Genomic DNA, 25,264 nt, shown 5'->3' on the forward strand with positions numbered 1-25,264 from the left:
TTAATGTCACCTACTAGGGTGCAAAATACAGATGATGACTGGAAATGTTAGGTCAGAGACTAAAGGTGAATTCAAGGTGTCTTAAGAATAGAAAGAAAGAAAAAAACACTGAGTATACTCAGCCAGAAAATCTATAAGATGAATTGGTATCATGACATAGTTTCTACTTTTCCTTTAGGCATAGTGTACTTATTAATAACTAGAAAATATCAATGCAAGATCTGAAATAAGAAGAGTGGTGGGTTTTTTTTTTTCCTCTGATCAGAATTAAATAATATCTACAGGGAAATGCAAGGGTCTAGATTATATTCACTGTAAAACAGGCAAGACATTGTATTCAAAATTGAAAATGGGGAGAATATATTAACATAGGTTCATGACAGATGGATAGCTAGAGAGAGATGATGGGTTTTCTAGTATTTGTATTCTTTAAAAACTGTTCTAGATTAATAAGCTTTTATTGCCAAGGGGTTGACATTCCTAGATATTTATTAGTTTTCCCTCAAATATTTAGGGGATAGTTAAGAATTATTGAGATTTCATTTTTTTGGCAATTCAAGACCCATTTCTAAAATATTGGAATGTACTCTGTGTTTCAGGGAGAAATCACAAGAGCAGGAAATCTTGCTGGCAAAGTATTTTTATGACAATAAATGAAAAAATCTTTTAGTCTGAGCCGAATTTGTAAAGGTGCTTACCTGCTTCTAGATAAAAGGCATGCTATGTCTTTAGAAATACAGGAACGACAAAAATGAGGAGCAATACTTAGAAACAAAAGCAGTAGACAAATAGCTACTTGCATTATTCATGAATGGTCATTTGACTCAGAGGTCAGAGTTTTGATCTCTATCCACCAATTGTAATAGCTCAAATAACATCAACACGCTGCAATCACAGAGTAATATGGCAGTAAAAGTAAAGCATACTGATAGCTGACAATAGTTTGGAATAGTAAAGTCGTACAACGATATGGCAAGTTAGGTCAATGTCTAGTTAGGAGCTATAACTGTTTACGAGCCTGTCTGGAAAAGCTGTTTTTGATGTTTACGCTAAAGGTTCTTGGTGAGCAGAGATCTGACCAGACTGGCGGAAAAAATTCAGCTTTTAGAATGGTTTCCAGCCCTTATATTTTTGTTCATGGAGGATGATTGACCACTAGGACTGGAGAGCAGCCCTTGGGGTTATGATTTAGGCATTACAAAGACAGTTAGAGACGTAACTGCAGATCCAGTGCTAGTGATTTTAGGCTGTCTTCTTATTTTGAAAGGTCCTCAAATACAGTTTTTCTGACCAGCCGTTTAGTCAGATTCTTTAGAAACACATACCTGTTTCTGCCCTTTTTCCTCTTGGTTACAATGTTATTTGCTTTAAGAAGTCCAAAAAAAGACCTTAACAATAATGCTGACTGTTCCTGTCACCTGTGGCTCAGTAGATGGGCTTAAGTAATACAGTGAACGTATATTTGGAGCACAGAAAAAACCTCAGTGGAACCAAAACTAGACATTCAAAAGTCCATGCCATGTTTATGTAGTATTTTCTAATATTTCACATGCAATTACATTTAGCGTCTGGCTGGTCTTTAACTTACCTACCTCCACTGTGGTTTTCCTAGTCAATAATTTAAACATAGAAAAAGAAGAAATGTTTTTTATCTCTGTCTGTTTCATGAATTTTAGGAACTGAGTCAAAGTGAATTTACCAATGGGCCAGACAAGGATGTACAAACATGAAAATAGATTTCAGACCTGTTATTTAATTCAAGAAGCATCTGCAGGTGGTGAAAATTAAACGTTATCATCTATCCTGAGTTTTACTGGACTTGAGATTCCTTTTCCTTCTCTAGTGAAAATAAAGCTTCAACAATCACTGCTAGTCTAAACTGAGGTCTTGTTTTTAGAAAGAGATAGCTCTAAAAATTAAACTTTATTATCAGATCCTGGTTTTTTTGCTAAAGTTGAGGGCTTTTAGGCATATAGTTATACAGCTTGCAACAGAATTTGAGTTTGTCATAATGTTCTTGCATGAATCATATCATTAATTTTCTGAAGTATGAGGACATCCAGGTTCAGTCCTCATTTTGATAAATGGGAAGTGACTATATTGTCTTGGTTTTCCTTAAGTGCACATGATTTGGCTACGTGTCCCTTTGCAAGAACAAACTGTTTAAATCAAATTATGGAATATATACCAACAGCAGTGGTAAAGCTACTTCAAAGTATTTGCAGAAAAATATCTGGCCTTTTCCCCAGAGAAGATGGGGAACAGCTGTTTGGCCAGTGAACTCTACCCACTGAGCTCAGAGGGCCAATGCACAGCCCCGTGCAGAGGTGGCGAATGCGGATGCTGTTGCTGCAACTTATGCTACTCAGTTCTTACTTTGTGGTGGCATTTGTCTAAGTAGGAAGTACAGATGTATGGAATTACATCTTTTTGGGTATCAAAATATGCCTCCAGTTTTCAGTAAGCTGCAGCTTAGGTACAACTATTTCTGCAGTCAACATAGTCTTGTGAGATCTTAACCTAGACGACAGACATGATTGGTTAAGATTCCTCTTAGCCACCTTTATATTCAGTTATGGTCAAAAGGAAGGAGTAGAAACTTGTACAGTATGAGTCATGTTTTGGTAAATAACTTATTAAAATAGGTCAGATAAATAACTCTCCAGAAGTGGGGGGTTTTGCCAGTCTATACCAATTAATACATGTGTATCCATATTGCAAGTATTTAATGTCAGTTCAGATGAATCCCAATATTTGTGCAGAAAATGCTCACAACGACTCCGTGAGACTGGAAATTAGATAAATTAAAGATGATTAAAATTATTCTTTCAAAAGTTCACATGAAGCAGCCATAGAAAACCTGAGCTTGAAAGTTTAGAGAACGCAGATACTACAAGTGTGTGTGTATGTGCATATTCAAATGATGGGTTTTACTGTTTTATGTTCTTTACCTACAACAAATGTAAATGGGGGCAAACATTAGCATGTTACTCTAAATCAACATTTAATATGGGACATTGGCCAGGGGCAGATGTTTCAAAATAAGTGTATGAAGCTTTCTTCATACAGTTACAGACAGTTATATCAAAAATTTTCAATGGGAAATTTCTCCTTACCCTCTACCAAATTTATAGTGTGTTGATGATCTCTATAATAAGGGATCAGAAAAAAAAGGACTAACTGGATGAGAATCTCACTTGACAAGGGAGGTTCACAAGAATTTCTACTGGAGTTCTAATCTACTCAACGAGAAGAATAAAGACTAAAAAATAAACTACTAGACTACTTGCCTATGTTTTTGTCTTTCTGTTCTGCTGTTAACCAATACTCAGGTTTTATTATTTAAATTAATAAAGTATTTGGTTTAAAAAGTAATATATTGTTAACTACCATTTTCCTTCTTTGGTTAGGAGAAAGGAAGAGTTCATAGCCTTTAACTTGGGTGACGTGGTGGTATTAGAAATGTGTTTGGGAGAATAGCTTAACTGTTTGCTATATAAAGTTGGTAAACAAATCCCACTTGGATAACAAGCAGACTACAGAGCTTTGGCAGCCTTGTTCTTGCATTATTTTTGCCTTGTCTTGTTTTTTTAATTAAATGAAGCAAGGCAGAGCATTCAGAGCATGACTCAAGCTATTGCTAAAAGTATTAAATTAGATTAGTTTGGCATTTAAGTCCCGGCAATTTTGACTCAAATGCTTGGACTGTAGAGAAGGGAAGCCTTGAGGAATGAGGCTGAAGTCATTCCTTGTGAAAAGTCAAGTCCACATACTAAGCATCAATGCAGAATATTCTTCTCAATGCTGTTTCTCTGTCATCCATATGTTTTGGTTATGCAGTATGTTTTAGCAAGACAGTTTATTAGATGTTTCTGCACATAATTTGGGAGGGAGCAGGAGACAGGAAATTACAGAGCGTTATACTGGGGTGTGTGTAGAGCGAAGGTTTTTTTTTCATGGTACCAAATGTCCTTTTTCAGAATGTCTCAATCCACTGGGCCTGTTCTACTACAATATTAGGAGCTCATCTTGCATCTGTTCCCATTCTGTACACCACAGAGTGCACCAACAGGAGGTTTCCAAAAAAAGGACACTTGTTTTTTCATAGGGTTGGAGGAGGTACCTACATTAAAGGCTAGCTAAAATAATTTAAATTTCTCTATATGATACCAGAAATAAAAAGAACCACAGTTCATAAATTGCAAAGATCCTTTTTTACCTGTGAAGAGACTATGCTTCTTTTTTTATTTTCCCTTTACTTTTCTTCCTGATGGATGCAAGCTCCAGAACTGTAGTCTTAATATAAGGTAAAGAGGCAGAAACATTTAGAAAAAACAGAGGCTGACATAAGGCTTAAAGGTTAAGCAGGTTCATCCCCCCTGATTAAAAAAAATAAAAAGTCATCCACTTTATACAGGAACATAATGACCTTTCATTTATTTACCACTGTCTGACAGCAAATCCTCTGTGCCTTCAGATGTTTGCAGAGCAGAGCACCCAGCTCTGACCTCACTTCTTACTGAGACTTTCCTGCTACTCTATTGCCAATATTTACCAACCATGGCTACTAATGCTTGTAAGGTCACATGCTTTTTCTGCAAAGAACTCTGTCTAATTTGGGAGGAAAATCACATTTTATGCAAAAATTTCCACTGATATGAATAAATCTAAGTATGGATATAAAACATTTTTATCAAAATGGAAAGTGTCTTAGCCCTAAGATTTATTTTTGACAGTATATCTTATCATATCCCATGCTACCCTTTACTTAAATTACCTTCAGCTAGGAATATAATTTTACAACCTAGGTATGTGACAACAGGATTTTAATTTATTGCTTGTCAATTGTAAAGTATAGGTTATTATTAGGCAGCAAGTAACTGACTTTAAGATGCCCAGTGATGGGATTTTGCTATACTGGAAAAATTTTAAATGTATCCCTTTAAAATACCAAAGTATTAGGCTTATTCCTGGTGTATCAGAGGTGCAAGAAAAGTTACTGTCTTCATATGTGGCAGTAATGGGGAAAAAAGAAAAAGGAAAAAGACATTACCTAACACCTTTCTCTTCTTCCCAGGAAAGAAAACAAGGAAAAAAAATAAAATTAAACAAAAAACCCCAAAGAATAACAGCCATCAACCAAACAAACAAAACAACAAAACCCCCAAACTAAACAGACTAATCTCAAGATTTATGAAGAATTTTCCACGTCAGTGACTATGATGGGAAACCGTTTCATTTAGCCACTGATTCTTCACCCATATAGGCACATCACTGTTCATCATAGCCTGTTGAGGACCAGTGTTTTTAATACATTATTGGTACCCTTTTCACTTTTACAAATTGCGAAGAAGTTAATCTATTCCAAACAACACTAGTAAAAAATATAATATTGAAATCAGGATTACACTATAATAATTTGTTGGACCAGACTAAAAGTAAGAAAATAGCAGGTATCCAGAAAACTAAATTTGTGATAAAGTGATTTTAAATGAGTGTCTGCAGAGCTATGCCAAGACCCTTTTTTTGGAATACATAAGAAACAAGTACTCTATTAAAGAAGCAGAAAGCAATTCAAAGACTGCAGCAAGTCAATATTTGCTTCCATAAAAAAATCATGACAACAAACCCAAACCAAATCTTAAGATCTAAACTAACAAACAAAAAAAAACTCCACAAAAACAATACCACCTAAAATTGAATCAAACAGTAGATCCTTGACACAATATTCTTCTTTTATGATTGGACTTTTAAAATTAATAAATAAATAAATATATAAAATTGTACAGCAGCACAATAGTGATATAGGAATACCTACTTCAAAGTGTATGTGTTTAATATTCACTATTATGATAATCTGGACTAATAAGAGACATATTTCTTAGTGATCTAAACACAAAATTTTGTGCAATTTTTTGCTATCTCTTAAAAACCAAAAATGGTTTTATACACAGAAATGTGCATCTTGGTACTGTTTTCATGAAAAAGGACTGAGAAAAAATAGTAATCTGTGTTGCTTTGTTACAAGTGCATGGCAATATTTAAAAATTTGAAATTATTTTTAATGGTTTCATTAAATATGGCAGTTTCCTTCTTTCAAACTTGTCTGTCATAGTGAAAAAAAAAAAAAGAAGAAAAAGAAAGACTAGAAGTGACAACCATCAAAATTTGCAAAACAATTTTAATACCTAGAGCTTTTTCTAAAAAGTTTAAAAAAATTACACAAACATGACAAATGAAGTTATATCTAACATATGCAATGACAAGTTTTCAGTGGATACTGTTCTAAATATAATTTTAACTTTTTTTTTATCAACTTTGTCAGAAAAGGAAAAAGATGCTTTAAAATCCTATTACTATACGAATTACCAGAAACATCATCTCTAGTCTGAGCTACACCCACCTAACCTATGGACACATACACAGGAGTATGTGTGCCATGAATATTCCCTGAGCAGCGCAGAGCTGAGCAGGAGAAGTAGAGGCTGTTTTTAGCCGTAACAGCCTCATGGCTACAACTCTGATTTGCATTAGGGAATCTTGGGTGCAATCCTTCCTTATCCAGAAGGCTGACATCTGTTTCTCAGAGAAGATGTTGCTAAGCTATGATGTGTTCTGGAGAAGAGGACATTGTGCTCCAGTGCTGTTACATGATGTGGTGTCCATCACACAGGGTATGAAGGATTAACAAAGGTCTCATATCAATGAAGTAACTAGAGAATCAGCAGAAATGAAGCCCAAGTTTTCCAGTTAAAGCAGCAATCCTACCTTGGTATCCTAGCAGGTAGGCAATTCATGTGGATAGTAACTATAGCAAATACCTTTTTCCTGCTCCTGGAATATCCTACAGGGACAGTGACTGTGTTTATGCTCCAGACTGAAGCTCCCTTCTGGCTGCAGAGCTCCACGTGATGAGACACCATGCATTGTACTGGGTCACTGCTGGTGAAGGACACAGCCCAGCTCAAATGAGAAGTTCAGAAAGCGAGTGCAGCAGGTACAGTGGGGACAGGACACTGCTTTGCACCGGGTCAGTGCTTGTGAAGGACATAGCCTGGCTCAAACAAGAAATCTGGAATGCAACCTGCCTGATCATCCAACTGCTGCCAACAGCCCTCCCTGTGCGGGTAAGCTATTGGTACCGCTGCTTAGAAAGCAATCATCATGAAATTATCCAGCAACTGACAGTCAAAAGTACTCAGTTAATAAAAGAGACATTTGTAAATTAAATGGGTATAGAGCAGGCAGTCTGAGTACCTCTAGCTATGTTCTCAGGCTGACATGCACTATTTAAAAAAGCTATGCTGCACTGTGCACAAACTGCAAATAAGACTCTGTAGCTTTAGAGAGAGTTAACACACAGAAAATTGCTTTTAAATGGCTTAGCGTTATGACAGGTAGAGCTTCAAACATTTAAATCAAAGATTACTTTCCATAAAAAGATGTTTAAAAACCAAGCTGAGATTAGTAAAAATTACCTACTTTTTCTTCCATTATGATAAATCCTCAGCTTGTTCCTGGAGAGATCTAATGTGCCTGAATGCTGTGGAGAAGAAATGTCTCCACCTACACAAGGAACTCTGCAATGTTTCTTCGTGCAGGGCTGTGCTGGGCGCTGACCCGTGGTGAAGGTTGGATCCTCGCATCATCAATCAAGGAGGTTATTTGGATACCAAGGTGTATGGACAACCTCATTAACTCTCTCTCCACCAGAACAATTTACTAAATATAGATGTGTACCACATTTTTTCTTTGGAAAATTGGTTGTAAACAGAGAAACACAAAAGCCACAAGTAGAGGTAAATGTTTTCATTCTAAATTTGTGTATAGCTATTTTTAACTCAGACAGGACCTGTTTTTTGAAAGTAAGCAAGAGGGAATTGCTATAAAGAGCCACTTTCTTATTCAGACCAACTTATGTACAAAATAATTGCATTGACATTATTCTTCATCTACACTGTGGGTGCACTCAGATAAAGGATTTTATTCAGGAACATTCATGTTGAGCTAAGAAAACTTTCCTTGTGTAACCTTCTGTGCTTCATCTGGTTAAAAGAACATGGGGGGCTGCTTTCATTAGCTAAGTAAGTTGGATAGAGATATTGTGCTGATACTGGTTGCTTAGGTATCAAGTCTCAAGTCCAACTACAGTAATCTAATAACACCACAGGCAAGCTATATTCAGGCAGTTCAACAGCACAGAAAGAAGTCAAGAAGTCCAAGACTTTGATGTACTTTTAGGTAAAGAACTTTGTGTGTTTTAAAAAGAAAGGGACATTGTATGTCCTTTACCATTTCTAAAGATGCATTGTTCTCTGTGGAATGGATATTGCTGTCTTGTGCATCAGCATTACACCTACGTAATTCCAAAGCTGTGCTGGACTTCCACTGAGGCTGACGACAAGAGATTCAGACCCCAAATCTAAAATCCAGTACATTCTCAACACAGAAGTGCTTAACTTCTAAGACATATGACTATAACTGTCTGTAAACCAGCTGTCTCTGCTGATGTGTTGGCACAGCACCATCACTGCCTGTAGAGCTACAGATGCTTACATAAAATGAAGATCAGACTTCCTTTTGCACTTGAGTAAAGATGAGAGCTGTTAGCCAATGTATAAGAGGTAGGTTGGGATATAGCAATGTTTCTTGGCTAACTAAAGGCAACTATATGGTTTTGAAATTATAAAGCCTGAAAAGTAGGATTTAATACAAGTGATACTGTGAGCATTTAAGGATTCTGAGCATTACTCTGGTTAAACAGAAGTTTAAAGTCTGGATCGCGAAACCAATCCTTTCTTGTAGATGTTGCCTGAAAAAAATGCTGAGAAGGAATCCCTCCTCTGGGACACATAACTTCTGCACAGTCATTTTCCCAGGGGAAGGGTACAGGCAGATGGTTGTAAAGCCTCTGGCTTCTTTCCCCACAGCCTTATTCCAGAGGACTCTTTGCTAGAAGGCGGATTGAGCAACCACAGAGCTACACTTTTCTCTGCAAGTAGCTGCTCCAAGCAGAAGGGAAGCACATGGTTCTGCTGAATTCCCAGCTGTCCATCAACTTTTGGTTTAGGCTGGAGAATTTGGCTCTGAGGAAACGTGTTTAAATTCATCCTATCCTCTGGTGGATAAAAACAGCCATGCCTGTGTTACCTTGCATAGTAGAGTAAATAATCACTGGAAAGCTGGCAATTGTAGTTAACGAAGGGCAACATTTTCAGAGAGAAGAAAAAGCTGATGACTTCCTGGCCCTGAGTTTTGTATATTTCTCTACGTTTATTACTCTGTTGAAACGTTTCCTCAAACCAAAATGATGCAACACATAATTTCTTGTTCAGCTGAAACCATAGATGGTAGAGAATACAGGGAATACAGCTCTAATCAAAGAAAATAGGAGTAGTCATTGGATATGATCAGGTAGTCTGGTTATTTTATAGCTATTCTGGCCTCAAGGAAACAGATTTCTTTCCAAACAGAACCTGTTAGAATGCAGACATTTTCTGACATTCTAAAAGTCTGTGTTTGTTTGATCCTGACCAAAAATCCGAGTGTATATCCACAGAAGGAAAGCACACATCTGCCACGACAGGCATGTTTACAATCATTTTAATGACACCATTAGATTCTGTTTGCCAGTGTTCACTTATTTCAGGCTTTTATATAAAAAACATGTGAGATAAGTTTACCACCTGTGTACAATGGAAACAACCCATTTAAATGAATAATTTTAATGGTTAAATAATGACAAAGCTCAATAGTTTTCTTCAGTTCACCGACATAATTGTGGGAGCACAATTATGTTTACCCAGGATACACAAAGTTTTTGTGTTCCTGGAAAAGGTTTATTTTCCATTAAGCCTAGGCTAAGAATTACTCCAAACAATACTTAGCATACTTGAAAAATACACAAACATGCTTTAAAGATGGGATACTTCAGGAAGTTTTTCAGGTGACAGGTGGGATTAGTTTCAAATGAGAAATCCAGTCTTAAAATACACCTGAAAACATCTATTCATTATGTTAAGCTCCTCTGAATTTAATTGTTTCAAGAAAGTTAAAGAGCTTGTCTTTCAGGGCTTTATGTTGTTCCCATTGATGTCACTGGGAAAATTCATGATTCTAGGGGGCACAATTTTAATTAAAAAGGAAATAGAGGCGACGTCACACAAAAAAATCAGAGGGATTGAAGATATGGTAATAACCTTCCATTGCAGATGTGATGAAATTCCTGGTGTTGCATTAGTTAAGATAAACACAAACTCATGTTCCTCACTCAGATCTTAATTGTACTGCTACTAAATATCCCCACACCTCAGGCATCAACTATGCCTTACTGTGCAAGATAATCAAAGAAAAAAAAAAAAAGATGTGTCAGACACACAAAAGTTTAGCTTCAAATCCATGAGGGTGTTTAATTCTCATCAATTGGATGGATATTTATAGTCTAATTATCAAACATGTAATTAGCACTCCTTCTGGAGAGAGAACAGAACAGGGGATTACATGTGATATTGCTGAGATGTTAGAAGAGGATGTGTGCTACACAGTCCAGCTTTTTATTTAAAGGGAAATCATGATAATAGTACACAGCCCAGGTCTGTCCTATTGTTGTGCTCAAGGACACTGAAGAAAATCATTGGTAGACAAAGAGCAGTGGCGAAGGTGTGAACTGCACTCAGGTCACCTGCTCAAATCAACATGCACCTATGGAAGAAAATTCAGCTGGCATCAGAACTGTACTTAACATGTCATCTCTGTAAAACTATATATGATTTTAGTGCCATTTTCAAAAGGAACTTCATTATTTAAAAAGATGGGGTTCAATAAGCACATAAAATAATAATCAGTGACTGGTAATTCCATCTAAAACCTACGGAATTTAAACCCACAACAGAACAGAATAAACAAACAAAAAGAAGTAGTTAAACCACAGCTTTTTGTATTTTTTTTTTTTGCTTTTAATAAATGAAGTTTCAGTGAGCAGTTTTGAGTTTTGGGTTTTGGGTTTGTTTTTGTGGTTTTTTTGGGAGTTGAACATTTTTTTTTTAAATTATAATTCTTTTGGGGTTTTTTTGTTTTTATTTGTTTGGTTTTTTGTTTACTTGGTTTTTTAGTTGCTGGAAAAATATTTTAAGTTTTTGATTTCTACTGAAAAGTTCAAAGGGGGCAAATCCCCTTTTCCTTAAACACACTATGTTTGTAAAGGCTAGGCTAAAAAAGAAAAAAAAAATAATTAGAGACCTTTCTTCACGTGAACCTTTCAGTGTTATTGTCTTACTGCTGCATATATTATTTTACATCCCAAGCAGGTAACACCACTTCTACATCCCAGAAAATGAATTATGATACCACTTTATTTTTTTTTTTTTCAAATAACACCTACCTGAAAGTCAAAATGGGATTTTAGAGATTATTTTAAGAGTCTTAGGCAAAACTGTCTGAGAATATTAGAGTAGTAAAAATAATTTTTAAAATACACTCAAGTACAGATTAAATCTCTTTACAATCAGCATCTTAAATTAGTGGTATTAAGCATAGCAGATAGCTGCTGGTAGTTACATTTACAAACACACTTGCAAATCATAGCATTATTCAGTATCTTGGACTACATGGTGTCTCAGAAACTTCGGCAGCACCTTTTCAGCAAAGCATTTAATTGCACAGCTACTCTTGTACTTAAGTACCACTGAGTTCTGTGGAAAGGAATTAAAACAAGGTTTGAACACATACCTACATTTAAGCACAATGTTAAGCACAGTACTGAACTGAGCTCTTTAACGTTTCTATTTTCCAAACAATCAGTCTAGAGTATTTAAGGATTTTCTTTCAAATTTCACAGGTGGGTAGTTAAATAAAATAGACATTCTTTTTTCTTCAGGTTGTTTTAAGTTGTTTTTATAAGAAGAATTTTATATGCACTACACTGAGCAAGTTCAGCAAGCTCAGATCTGATGCATGCAGTGTGTAAACCAGGTGCTCTTATTTGCCTGCTTACCACAAATGTATGATTCATTAAGAAGTTGGATTGCCCATCATCACCTCGTGTGCAGTAAATGTTACAATGCAAGAAAACTGAAGTTTTTCAGTCAGTCTCTCACTAAACCTTGTTAACTGTGTGGTTCTCAGTTATCACAGAACCACCAAGTTGGGAAAGCACTTCTGGAGATCATTTAGTGTAGGAGATCTTTGAACCTACTCAGTCATGGTCAATGACAGCAGCTTGTCCAGGACCATGTCCAGTTGGGAATCGAATATCTTCAAACACTGAGAATTTACAGCCTCAGTGAGGCAACCAGTTCCAAAGTTCCTCCAGCTTTACATTTGAAAGACGTTTCCTTATGTCCATATGGAATTTCCTGTGTTTCAATTAGTGCCAATGGACTCTTGTCCTGTCACCAGGCAACACTGAGAAGAACCTAGCTCTTTCTTCTTGACTGCCCTAATCAAGTGTTCATACACACTGCTAAGGTCACCCGGAGCCTTTTCTTCTCCAGGATGAGCAGCCTCAGCTCTCCCAGCATCTTTGAATGACAGATAGACCATCCACTTAATCACCTTTGTAGTCCTTCACTGGTTTTTCTCCAGTAAAAGAGTATTTTTCTTGTAACAGAGAGGCCAGAACCAAACCAAGCACTCCTCATGGGTGTCACCAGTGCTGAGTAGAAGGTAACAATCATTTCTCTGGTCCTGTTGGCAGTGCTTTGCCCAGAGCATCCCTGGAGGCTTCTGGTCTTTTCTGCTATAAGGACTCATTGCTGGTTCATGTTTGGTTTGCTGTATGCCAGAACCACCAGGTTCTGCAAAGCTTCTTTCCACGTAGTTGGTCCCCAGTGTGTACTGGTACATGGGATTACTCTTCCTATGGGTAGGACTTGATATTTTCCTTTGTTGAATTTCAGAAGGCTTCTGTCAGTCATTGCTCCAGCACGTTGAGTCCTTGAATGGCAGCACAGATTTGGTGTATGGTCAGCTCTTTTGAATTTTATATCATCTACAAACTTGTTGAGGGTATGCTTGGTCTCATCATCCATCTCCTTAGGGAACAGTTAACAATTTTACAATACTGGCTCTCATATCAATGCTGGGGTACACCACTTGTGACTGGTTTCTGCTTGGAGTTTGTGACACTTTGAACCGGTCAGTTCAATGAGTTTTCAGTCCACTTCACTATCCACTCATTTAGACCATACTTGAGCATCTTTTCTGTGAAGATGTTATAGGAGATAGAAAAAAAAAAAAAAAAAAAAAGTCAAGAGAAAATACTTTCACTGCTCTCCCCTTGTCCACCATGCCTGTCATCTCATTGTCTCATTGTTGAGGCGACCAAGTTGGTTAAGCATGATTTTAGGCATCAATCCTTTGTAATTTTTTACTAAGTTCTCCTGGTCACCTCAATCTTCATGCTTGGAAATGCTTTCCAGACAAAGTTGCTCCATCACCTTCCCAGAACTGAGATGAAGCTGATCAACCTGTAGTTCCCTAGGTCTTACTTCTTGCTCTCCGTAGGTCGAGGAGGGGTATTTTCTCTTTTCAAGCCCTCAGGAACCTCTCCTGTTTGCCACAACATTTCAAACATAGTCGAAAGCAACCTCTCAATGACATTTGCCAGCTCTCTCTGGACTTGTGTGTGTCCAGTTTCCTTAAGTGCTTTCTAACTTTGTCCTCTTCCACTGAGAATGTCTTCCTTGCTCCAGACTTCCCACACAGTCTCAGGGACCTGGGACTTCTGAAGGTCACATTTATGCAGATCTCCTGCCATCTTAGCTTAATTCCCTGCTCGTCAGATTGGGTCTTTCTTGGTCTTGTCAGGAGTGACTCTTGAATATCAAACATGTTTCCTTGATCCCTCTTCTCTGCAGGGTGTGTCTCATGGGATTGTTCCAGGCAGATCCCTGAAGAAGTCAAAGTTTACTTTCCTGAAATCCAAGACCGTGATCTTCCTCCTCACAGGATCCTGGACTGCACCATCTCATAATGGCAGACTTACAGTATTGACAAATTCTTTATGGTTGGTCATCTACAACTATGCTAAGCAGAAGTGGTAACTAAAAATCCTCTTATTTCCTAATACTAGAATTCTTTAGATTTCCATTGCTGTGTAACAATTTAAGTGAATGTGTGCACTCACTTTTGTAAGGAACTATCTTGTATAATTCTAAGGTTATTCAGTATTCTAAACTCGGGAATATAATTCCTCTCTTGGAATATGTGGTTTATAGCTATTCAGTGAAGTAGGTAGTTTCCTTCTCACATTTCTTTTTCTTTCTAAAGTATGAAAATAATTTGTTTTTTGAAGGTATGAGTCTAGTATCTATTATTTTATGTTCTGTAATAAAAATATCACACATTTATTGTAGAAACAAACATTTCTAATAAGATTTTATTTAATTCATTAATATTGTCAGTGAGAAGGATCATAGTATTGTAATAGGAATGTCTTCTTTACTGACTGAATAGATCATAAATAGTCAGAGAATCAGAGAATCACAGAAAATCCCAGGTTGGAAGGGACCTTCAAAGATCATCTTGTCCAGCCTTTCATTGTAAAGAATGCTACATAAGGTAATCTATCATCCTGTTCAGTCATATCTTGAAAACCTTCTTTGATGAGAGTTATACCATATACCCTGGGAGGTTGTTCCAGAGATTGATTGTTCTCTGATCTGTTCTGAAAAATTTCTTTCTTATATTGACATGAAACTTCTCCCCATGCAACTGTACCTGAAAGACCTCTTTCCTGGCTAAAGAGGAGGTGGAAGCTATCATCACTTGTCAGTGGGAAGTTTTTTCCTTTTGTGGACTTATGCCACATAGAGGACAGTCTGGATGAGATCAGAGGTCGAGAATTGCAAGACCAAAGTGTTCTTTTTAAAATATATTTACCTCCAGAGAATTGACATGGTTAAATCAAATACAATTACAGAGCATAAGGAGAGTAAGACTATAAGGTAATATCTATTCCAAACAGGCAGAAAACAGTAAGAAAAAAACGTTTGGGTTTTCTGTTTTCCCCCTCCTCCCACTCAATAAATGTGCATGACTAAAAAAGAAAAACAAAAATATCAAAGGGGAAATAAAACTAGAAAACTTAAATGAAAGTATTATACACACTATAACTCAATCCAATATTCCATAAATGAACTTGTTCAAGGCTTTACTTGTGTGTCTCACTCAATCCACTATTTGTGTTTCTTTCAGTTAAAACAACTACTTATTTTCTTACAGGATTTTTATTGTTTATTGCTCTAAGAGGGAAGCATCTTTACCATGAGGGGCCCTTACTCCTCCACATTTTCCAGCTGTTTACTATAAGAAGATAAAAAGATCACAGAGTCTTTCCCACTCTCTGTGCCCCAGACATCCATCACTGGTATATATATGTTTCTCTCTATTGCAAAATGAACCTGGTTTCTACCACTCGTGACTACAAGTAGGATTTAAAACATTAAAATCTGCCTCTTTGTTTTTCAATAATTCAGTATGGGAGTGCAGAAGCATTCTTACACCCAGTTCACAATATGCCAGCTTCAAGGTCCTAACAAAACATGTTTAGTTCAACAAAAGCCCCTTTCCATAGCCAATATGAATCATTGTTGTGGTTTAACCCCATCCAGCAACTCAATTCCACACAACCACTCACTTGCTCACTCCCTGCTGGTTGGATGGGAGAAAAAATCAGAATAAAAGTGAAAAAACAACTCATGGGCTGAGATAGAAACAGTCTAATAGGTAAAGAAAAAGCCACACACGCAAGCAAAGCAAAACAAGGAATTTATTCACCACTTAGGCAGGTGGGTGTTCAGTCATCCTCAGGAAAGCAGGGCTCCCTCACGCGTGACAGTGATGTGGGAAGACAAACGTCATCATTCTGAACCCCCTCCTCCTCCCTCTTCCCTTCTCCTTCTCCTCTCAGTTGTTTTATGCTGTCCATGATGCCGTACTGTCTGGGGTATCCTTGGATCAGTTGGGGTCAGCTGTCCCTGCTGTGTCCCCTCCCAGTTGCTTCTGCACCCCCAATCTACTTGCTGGTGGGGTGAGGTGAGAAGCAGAAAAGGCCTTGACATTGTGCAAGCTCTACTCAGCAATAAAGAAAACACCCCTGAATTACTAACATTGTTTCCAGCTCAAGTCCAAAACACAGTCCCATACAAGTAACTATAACGAAAATTATCTATATCCCAGTCAAAAACCAGCACAATCATAAAAGTGCTATGTCTGGTCTAAGTTTAGACTCAGCAATCCAGATTCAGGTAAAGAGCTTTGGCACATCTCTCCATATACTGAGGAAACATGGGAGTTGGGAGGTTGAATCTGTTCCACACAGTGCTATCCAAATGCCACATAAAACTTTCACTGCAAAAATCGTAAACAAAATTTTTCCTAAACAAATTTAGATATACATTCTTTCCAGCCATGTGTTTTCCCCTGTGACAGCAGATAACAGCTGGATTATACCAAACAACACTTTTGTAATGTATTACAATTTCTGTTAAAGAAAAGGATATCAAGAGCGAGTTAGCAGGAGATGAAGTGATGTCACCTGACTTACCATAGAGAAGGAAAACTAATTTATATAGAGAAAGAATCCTATTAGGACTATAGTCTATCCTGGTTGTCTCCTCTCTCTGTAACACAACTGTGTTTTCTTGTGTCCCTTTATTATATGTTAACTTCCTTCAAACTTTCCATATTCTACAAAACGTCTGTACTTTTCCCTTCTTTAAAGAACCATAATGGTCTTTTTCTTTTTTAACTGTGCCTGGCATATGTTGAAAGGTATCTTCTAAGATTTCATTTATGAGGGCTCAAAAATGTATGTCTTGCTAAGACTACAAAGCAAGCTAATGGTTTTAAAAGCACAGCGATGAAAAGCCTGGCAGGGGAGTCCGTGCTAACTACATACACGGATCATGGAAGAGGGTACAAGAGGTCATTTTTTTCCCTCCTTCTCTCTCTTTTTCTTTTTTTTTTTTCAGATACAGGATTGGTTTGGGTCGCATTGGTTACAGCCAATTGCACCGTGGCATTATTTGCCATTCATCCACATCCAAATCTGTAATTATGGTCTGCACCATCAGAGCTGGAGCAAGAAGTCACAGCCCTGTATTGTTCCATGGTGAGTGCTAAACAAAAAGGCAGGAATCCGATACTTGGTCACAGTTTGCAAACACTGTGGCTGAAACACCTGAGAGGGTCACATTTTTACATTCCGAGGCAATTTATTAGTAATGGTGCTTGTCACTTAGAAATCCCCCTAAAACTCCTTCCTTTGCATCAGCTATCTGAGAGCAACTTTTGCTCCATGGTGGTTTAAGCAAGATGCAAATAAAATAGGTGATCCACCCACTAATTTAGGAGAGAGCAGAGAATCTTAATCCTATCCTTAGAAATTGTCTGTTCAGAGTTTCAAAACTTGGTGTCAGGCCCCTTGAACTGAAGAAAAAATTCCATCTGAAAGATTCTTTCTTTTCATTCTAGATCCAATTGTGTCTGATGAAAACTGATGTTTATATATCTTTTTTTTTAAATCCCCCATTAGACTTCAAGGGGTGAAAGAGAAATAATAAGAGTTATTTTTCTTTTATCACTTATGTGCTAAAAACTACCTGTTTGCAATCTGCTGTACAAGACACAGTAAAATATAAAATTGCCAGTCCTTCATCAAAGACCTACCTCAACTTTTAATTTAATTTAAAAAAGACAAATAAAAGAATGACAAAACCAAGGATATTTGGCTAAAATTCAGTTTTCTTTGTGCCACAAACTCTTCAAAAATGTCAAGGAAACTTGAACTTATTGATAATTCTTGAACTTCTTGAAGCAGGCTCAGAGGGAAAAGACTCTGAAGTCAATATAAATACTCCTGGTGTTTTCAAGATGTTTAAGATCTAGACATGTATGTGTAAGCTGTTGTTGAGTGTATGCCAAGATGTTCCCTCTGATCTGCAATGTTTACTCAGTAAAAGTAGCTTTATTAAGGTGAACAGGTCTGCTGAAAACAATATTCCAAACCTGTGATGCCTGATTTACTAGAGTCATCTCAAGCCAAGGAGTATTTGTGTTTGTCCAGCTAAAGGTTACTCAGTTCATGCAATTGTTTCCCAGAGGTGCCTTCCAGTCCTGCAGAAAGTGTCAAAATATGCTTTGGTCAACATATTTTTTTAAGCTGTTACAAAGAATTTAAGGAAATAAAATTCACCCCTCTCTACAGACACAGAAGAATTAAGGTAAAGCCATTTATCCCATATATTTTTGGCTAAATTATTTCTTAGAAATATTATCTCTTTAGTCATTTACCTGGTTTTTAAATTAGGTCTTTTTTTTTTCTTTACATGTTCTCCTGGCTTCTATTCAGGAATTTATCATTTTATAACTTTTTATGACAAGACACACCATCTAGCCAATTTAGCACTGCCCGTGCTCACAGCCAGGCTGTTTGACACAGTTTTTTCACCTCGTTGTAGTCACTAGGAACTGTGTGGGCGTCTTGAAAGCTGTGAGTAAGGGAACTTCAGGTAAGGACAGGAACATACAAACACTACAGAAGAGAAACACAACTTCTAAGAGGTGACAAAATTTCAAAGTGCATTTTAAAATATAAACTTTTCAGCAACTTTGTGTCCAATTTCTCAGGTGGATGAAAAATCAGCCTTTAAATGAAAAGGGAAAAGGAAAGCAGGGCAAGCAACTGAGGTTTCGTTTCTCCAAATGCTTTTCCTCTTTCAAAATTGTAAACATCTTTTTACATTTAAAGTAGATTTTGCAATCTTTGTTTATGTATGTTTTAATAAAATGCAAGATGAAAACATTATAAAAGAATCAGGTCTCTAACTAATGTAGTTTACTATTAGAGCCAATGGAGCAGGCATTTTACCCAGCTAAGTTACTGATTTAGAAAAAATATTATAAACAAACAAACAAACAAATTATACACCAATGAAAGACTAGAATTCACATGTCTAGGGATATATAAACCTGTGTTTTCTTCTATATTCTCCAGAGACTGTTCATCTTGTATTGTTTGAATTGACAATGAAAGTAAACTATGTTGTCGCTTCCCCTTCCAAATCTAAATCCCTGCCATGTAATTCCATGTAATTCCACACTGATTTCAGCCCTGGAATTTTCAGTGAAATTGCTCTGATATGTAAAGTCATAACTGTTATCTTAAGCCTATTTTTTGTTTCTCCCCTGTATGTATGTATTTATGCTTATATAGTTGGGAACAACGTTCTAGAGTTTCTACCCACCCTGTATCTTGACAATGAAAACAATAGTAAGAAAATAATTAAAACAACACATAATGGCATTCTGAAAATATCCCTTATTATCTTGATAATATAATGGAAGTTCAATACTATGGTTAAATCTTTGATTCAACTTTTCCTTACTATTATGCTTTCCATGCCATCAAAAAAACAGTAAATGAATATGCAGTGGGGAGAAAGGTAGATGTCTGTGTTACTGAGCTTCCTCTTTGTCCACAAGCAGAAAGGTTAACTTCTCTTACATGTAATAATAATTTAATATGGCATTGATTTCATGACAGACATATCTCCAAGGGAAGAAAGTATCTTTTTAACATCTTTTGTAGAATATATTTTTCTATTTTCTCACTGTCAATATGGATGATTTTTCAGTCTGACATACTCCTGAACCCACCCAACAGTTCTGAGTTGACTATCAGAACAAAACATTTAGTACACATCTTAGAGTTTAATCTTTTTCCCTGAAAGCCAATGGGAGTTTTGCCATTGACTTGAATTGCAATTCAGGTTAACACATAAAAGGAGAGCACTTGAAATAAGTAATAGGTATTTGATTTGGACTATGATCAGTTCTACAATCCAGAGTCATTCATGGTGTATCCAGCTGGGAACGTTTCACTTCACAAGGAAATCTGTTTGATTCTGGTGGTCAGTCAGAAAAAGTGCAGGAAATCAGAGGTTCCCAGTAACTGGATTGTTCTGAGAGGAACGCACTGTAATAGTGATTAAAACCCAAACTTTGGCCCCGTATGTGTAAAAATGCAAGAATATATCTATTGTGTTGAAGATGATAAAGGAGTCCTTTATTAAAAAAAAAAAAAAAAGATATTCTACAGACACCCTACTTCTACAATTCAAATATTTGCAATATTCGGTGCCTTTAGTGTTATATAATAAATTGCCTGCACATCTGAATGTATTCAGTTATACAGAAATTTTAAACACTCCAGTTCCTAGGCTGTATTAAGACACCAAAAAGAATATTTTCTCTGTGTAGTGAAATGATACACTCATAGTTACAAAAAGATCTTGAATATTACACTTGTTCTCCTATTTATTCTCTCTCAGTTGCTCCCAGATCCAGCTAGTTCAATTTATACAGAAAAATCTATATTTTTTTCAAGAACACAGCTGTAAGGTAGCAATAGTACTGGAATGCAAGGTATGGATGAATCCTGCTTATATGGTAATAAAAATTTATCTATCTACATAAAAAAACAGAATAAAAATGGAGGTTGAATCCCACGGAATAGACATTTTTTTTTCATAAGCATACTTTGAGTCAAAGCTGACATACTCATGATTGAAACAACAGAGTTTTGGGTAGATATTGTCTTTTAATTTCCTAGTCTCAGTCACATCCAACAGTCATAATTTCCAATTCATTTATCAGTCTGCACTTTTCAGTGTCTGAGAAGTTCTGTGCTTGGTCTAGTAATGTGCTTTTCCATTGGAATAAAAGAAAGAAGATCTTATATAAATAAAACATACTCAAACATTAATATTTACACATAAATGGAGTCAATTCAGGAAACACACAATTAATAACATTTAATGTGGAGTGTCACTTAATCCTAAATTGGTTCCATTAAAAGAAGAAAAACGTTGTGATACCAACATAGGTGATGATTAGTCCGAAATATGTAATTTCTCTGTTTTGTCACACCTGACTTAAAAACACTCTCTTAGACTACAGTGCCACCAGTGTTTTACATGGTAAATGCATTATTTCCCAGTTTGTTTTATTACTAAGACACCAGTTAGGACATCCTCCATACTCTAAGTACATTTTCCATATACTCTTGAATACGCCAGACATAAACCTATTTGGAGACTATTTATTAATCTAAGTACGTATGGGACTTCCATTTCCATTGTTTCATGCTAATGTAGTATCTAGCATTAAACAGACATGACTCTAGATTCTCCAAGCGGGTTCAACCACAACCAACCAGTTCACTTCCATGTGTTTTCAATTAAACCACAAATTAATCCAACTTATTTTAAAAATTTCTTTTTTTGCTCCTTTGTTTAGAAAATGAAGTCTGCAGAATGTGTTATATTAAGACTTGGCCTTGATAATTACAGACACTTGTTTTTTCACAGTGATTGAAGTAAATGCAGTAATAGATATTGTAGTGATTTATAAGCTAATTTGCTGTACCGAAGAACCACAAGGGGAAAGCATTTCTGTTGAACTCTGGATGTTGCTACCAATTTCTTCATATCCCATTCATGCTGAACCTTACTCACGACTGTGACAGCTGAGGTAACACAATATGTGTTCCTTCTCCATTTACCTGGCAACTGTTTGGTTTATGAAATAAGTTTTCTATATTATGCTTTAAGAACATGTTTGATTTCAGTGGCGGTTTTTTAATATGAGCAAAAGGTTTTATTGGGTTATAACAAAGTAAATCTAGAATAACTCTTCCAACATCGAAAGAATTACTCAGGATCCTTAACACTACAGTTTGAGCAGGATAGGGCTCTGTGTACTTCACTAAAGGGAATATTGAGAGTGATGGAATGATGACCATATGTGGGGTTTGTGTGCACACACACCAGTGTTTTATACATCAACAAACAAACTCCTAGTCATTAATGATTTATCTCACTGTCAAACTGCAAAGTAACATTATGCTCATCTACAAAAAAATTGTTTTCTTTGGTACTGTTTGATAAGTGACTTTATTCTCTTACCACCATATTTGCTTCCTCTCATTTATCCCTACATTCTTTATCATTTCCTCTGTCCAGTAAGTCAGTGTCATGGTTTGAGATACCTCAAAATCCAGTTCCCTAGTTCCATTCCCCCTCCCACATCTCAACCTGGTGTAAGATGTGTTTTCCAGACAATCACACGCACTCAAAATGGGGAAAGGGAATATATTACAATGACTGTACGAATAAATACTACAATACATTATAAACAGCCTTAGCTATCTCTACCATGACATTTGTATTTACAATGGATCAGATCTCTTCTCCCCTCCAAATAAAAGTCCAGGAGGGAAGAAGGACAGATCCCTTCTTCAGAGCAGCAATGTCTCTAAGGCAGCAGGCTCTCTCTCTTCTTTTCTTGCAGCAGCTCATAGCTGGATCTCTGCCAGCACTCACAAGGGGGTATCCCCCTCGGCCCCTCGACACCGGCAAAAGGGTCTTCCGTTGGCTACGTCACCCTAGACAAAGGTCATTCCACCATGGTCATATCACAAGCCCAGGGGGTCTTCGTGATAGTCTGGTATCTTCAGAGAATTCAGATTCCTTGCAGAGCCTCTGTGCCCTGCTTCAAGATGACTGCGAGCTTCTTTGTAGCTTGCAGCAAGGGAGGGCCTCAAGGTCGACCTCCACACACCGTCCTGGCTGAGCTCTCAGGACGACTGAGCTTCTTAGCTCCTTTATTCCATCTAGGACTTCTAATCAGTAAGAGTCCACTCCCTCCATTTTTTGAGGGATCTCAAAGGAGTCTGGGGTCTTTTGGTTCAGTTCTCACCCCAACTCTCTCTGCTAGTTCTGCTCTCATCTACTGCTGTTGGCTCTCTCTCGGCTCTCTGTCTCCTTCCAGGAGTCCTCTCTGCAGTGCATGCCATTTTCTGTTTAGTTCAGTTCTTATCTGTCCTGGCTCTCTACCACCTTCTCCGGCCAGTGTTGCTTCTGCCGCCGCTGTTGCTGCTCTGTCTCTGCTGCCCATGGTGGAGAAAACATCTCCCGGCATAACTACAGGCACCTAGCCCAGCTTTATGCTGTTCCAGGTCCCTGCAGCTCCCCCAGCCCGGGGCTGGAGGGGGCCCAGAGGCCCCAAGGGGCTCAGAGCCCCTTTCCTTGTGGCAGTCAGAACATGACTACCTCTACTACTACCCAAAACTACAACCTACAACTCTTCTCTTCCGTTTGGTTGTGATATGTCTATATTTTGCAGAAGCACTCATTGGCTAAAACTTCAAAACTTACCACCCCCTGGGGGTTACCACTTTCAACTGCAGGGGGAAAACTTGGTTTAAACTACTACAGTCAAGAATCATGTGTGTGGGATGGATTATCATGAAGAAACAGTACTTTTCAATAAGTGAGCCAGTTTCAACAGCTTTCCATTATACAAAAAGAGATATCATGCAGTAATATAATACTATATTTGTTTACAATAAAGAGAAATATTAAAGTTTTACCTAATCTTACACATAATATCTTTTTGCTTGTAGTGAAAAGAAACAAATGCAGAGGAGCTTCAAGACCAAAAGTCAACACTGAAGAAACTGAGTTGACTTTCTTTTTAATTGAAACCACATTCAGATTAGATGTCTCAGAAGCTCTTTCCTCCCCTGGTAAATATTTCTGATTACCTTAAAGAAAGTAAATTCTGGAAGTGTTCCCTTATACTGAAAGATAAAGTTTTTAATATGGAGTTTGATGCTTTCCATGAAACTTCTGTTATTTGCAGCTCCAAAGTTATTGAAGTGGAAAAGAAGAAAACAAACATGCTGGGGAGAATGTAGATAAGAGTATTGAACTGTGTTCAGATTGGACAAGGCAGATATTGGCACAATTTTTCTTGAGTCAACACGGATACTTCAAGTTGAGTTCACAACAGTTTTCAGAAAAATATATATTTTTTAAAAAGGAACTGTCTTAGTAGAATATACTATATACAAGAAGATCAAAGTCCATCTTATATCTCAGCAAGCAACTGGCCTTGGGAATTCCAGGTTTCGAAATTCTACAGAAGTACCCAATATTCCAAAGAATAACTTGTATTTTATTAAGTGTAACCTCAAAAATACACAAAGGAATCCAGAATAAGGTTATACTTTCTCTTTTTGGTGGCAATGATATAACTGTGCTTAGGAGGAAATGTTATATTTTATTGAGAAGAAAAATCCTCTGCCTTTAATGAAGCCACAAATGTGCTTTTGTCAGCTTTAAAAACGTTTAGTGCAAGACTGTGCAACTGTACTCCCCTCATTAGGTTCACTGTATTAGGAATGAACATATTTCAGGTTTTCACCCTTTATTTCTTGTCCTCTTTGTCTTATTTTGCTCTCCAAAGTACATCGCTTCACTTATATTTCTTCTATTTTTCTGTGTACCTAAATATACCACCAGAAATCATATGGATGCATGATATCAACTACTTATGGGGTGGCCACTGATTACGTCTAGTCTGGTTTGCCAGCTGTCTGGGGCACAGTAATAGATCTAACCTATATTTAAACAGTGTTGCAATCAAGATACTTCTGTTTTGGTCAGCTGAAAGCACTATGATTCAGTAAAAACCCCTACTCTTTTCCAGAAAAACACTTTCATATTCACTTAAGCACCTGTTTAACTTCAACTGAAATAAAAAAAAAAAGCAAATACGAATGTGAACTGAGCGTGTGATTAAGTGCTTTCTAGACTAGAATAAGTGAATGTCTGCGACATTAGGATTTGTATTAGAATTCTGTTTTCTTTATTTGTCATTAAGTTTGAAACAACTAGTGTGTAAGCCACCAGACAGATCTTTCATTAGTCAGTAGATACAGGAACACTTGAAAGGTAATTAGGCCAACTGTTTATAAGAACCAGGTCTAAAGGAAAGCTTAGACCCATAAACTATTTATACTAAAATGTCACTGAATTCTCAGATTGCAGTGATTAACATAGCCATTTGTAAACAGGATGGATGATCAAACCCTTGTGAAAATAAAGTAAGTTTATTTTTTGTTTCGTACACAATCTTTTTTCTAATGTTATTTACTCAGAAAATGTAACAGATATCAATACATTTGATAGCTCTGAGCAGAGTAAAAATTTCAAAAAGCTGGCTTCTCTAGTATCTTTCCCCTTCTGTCTGTTCATGAAGAAATAATGAAATTTTCATGACTTCCCTAATTCAAAAATGTTCACAATTTTTTTCTCCCCTGAAAACAAACCATGGTCTGCAGTTCATTTATGAACAGTTCATTTTGAAGATCCTCAGTTCACCACGTGGTATTGTTTCTGTTCCAGGTGATTTATGG

The sequence above is a fragment of the Corapipo altera genome, unplaced genomic scaffold (assembly GCF_003945725.1).
Source record: "Corapipo altera isolate COAL_440 unplaced genomic scaffold, ASM394572v1 1b, whole genome shotgun sequence".
NCBI lineage: Eukaryota > Metazoa > Chordata > Aves > Passeriformes > Pipridae > Corapipo > Corapipo altera.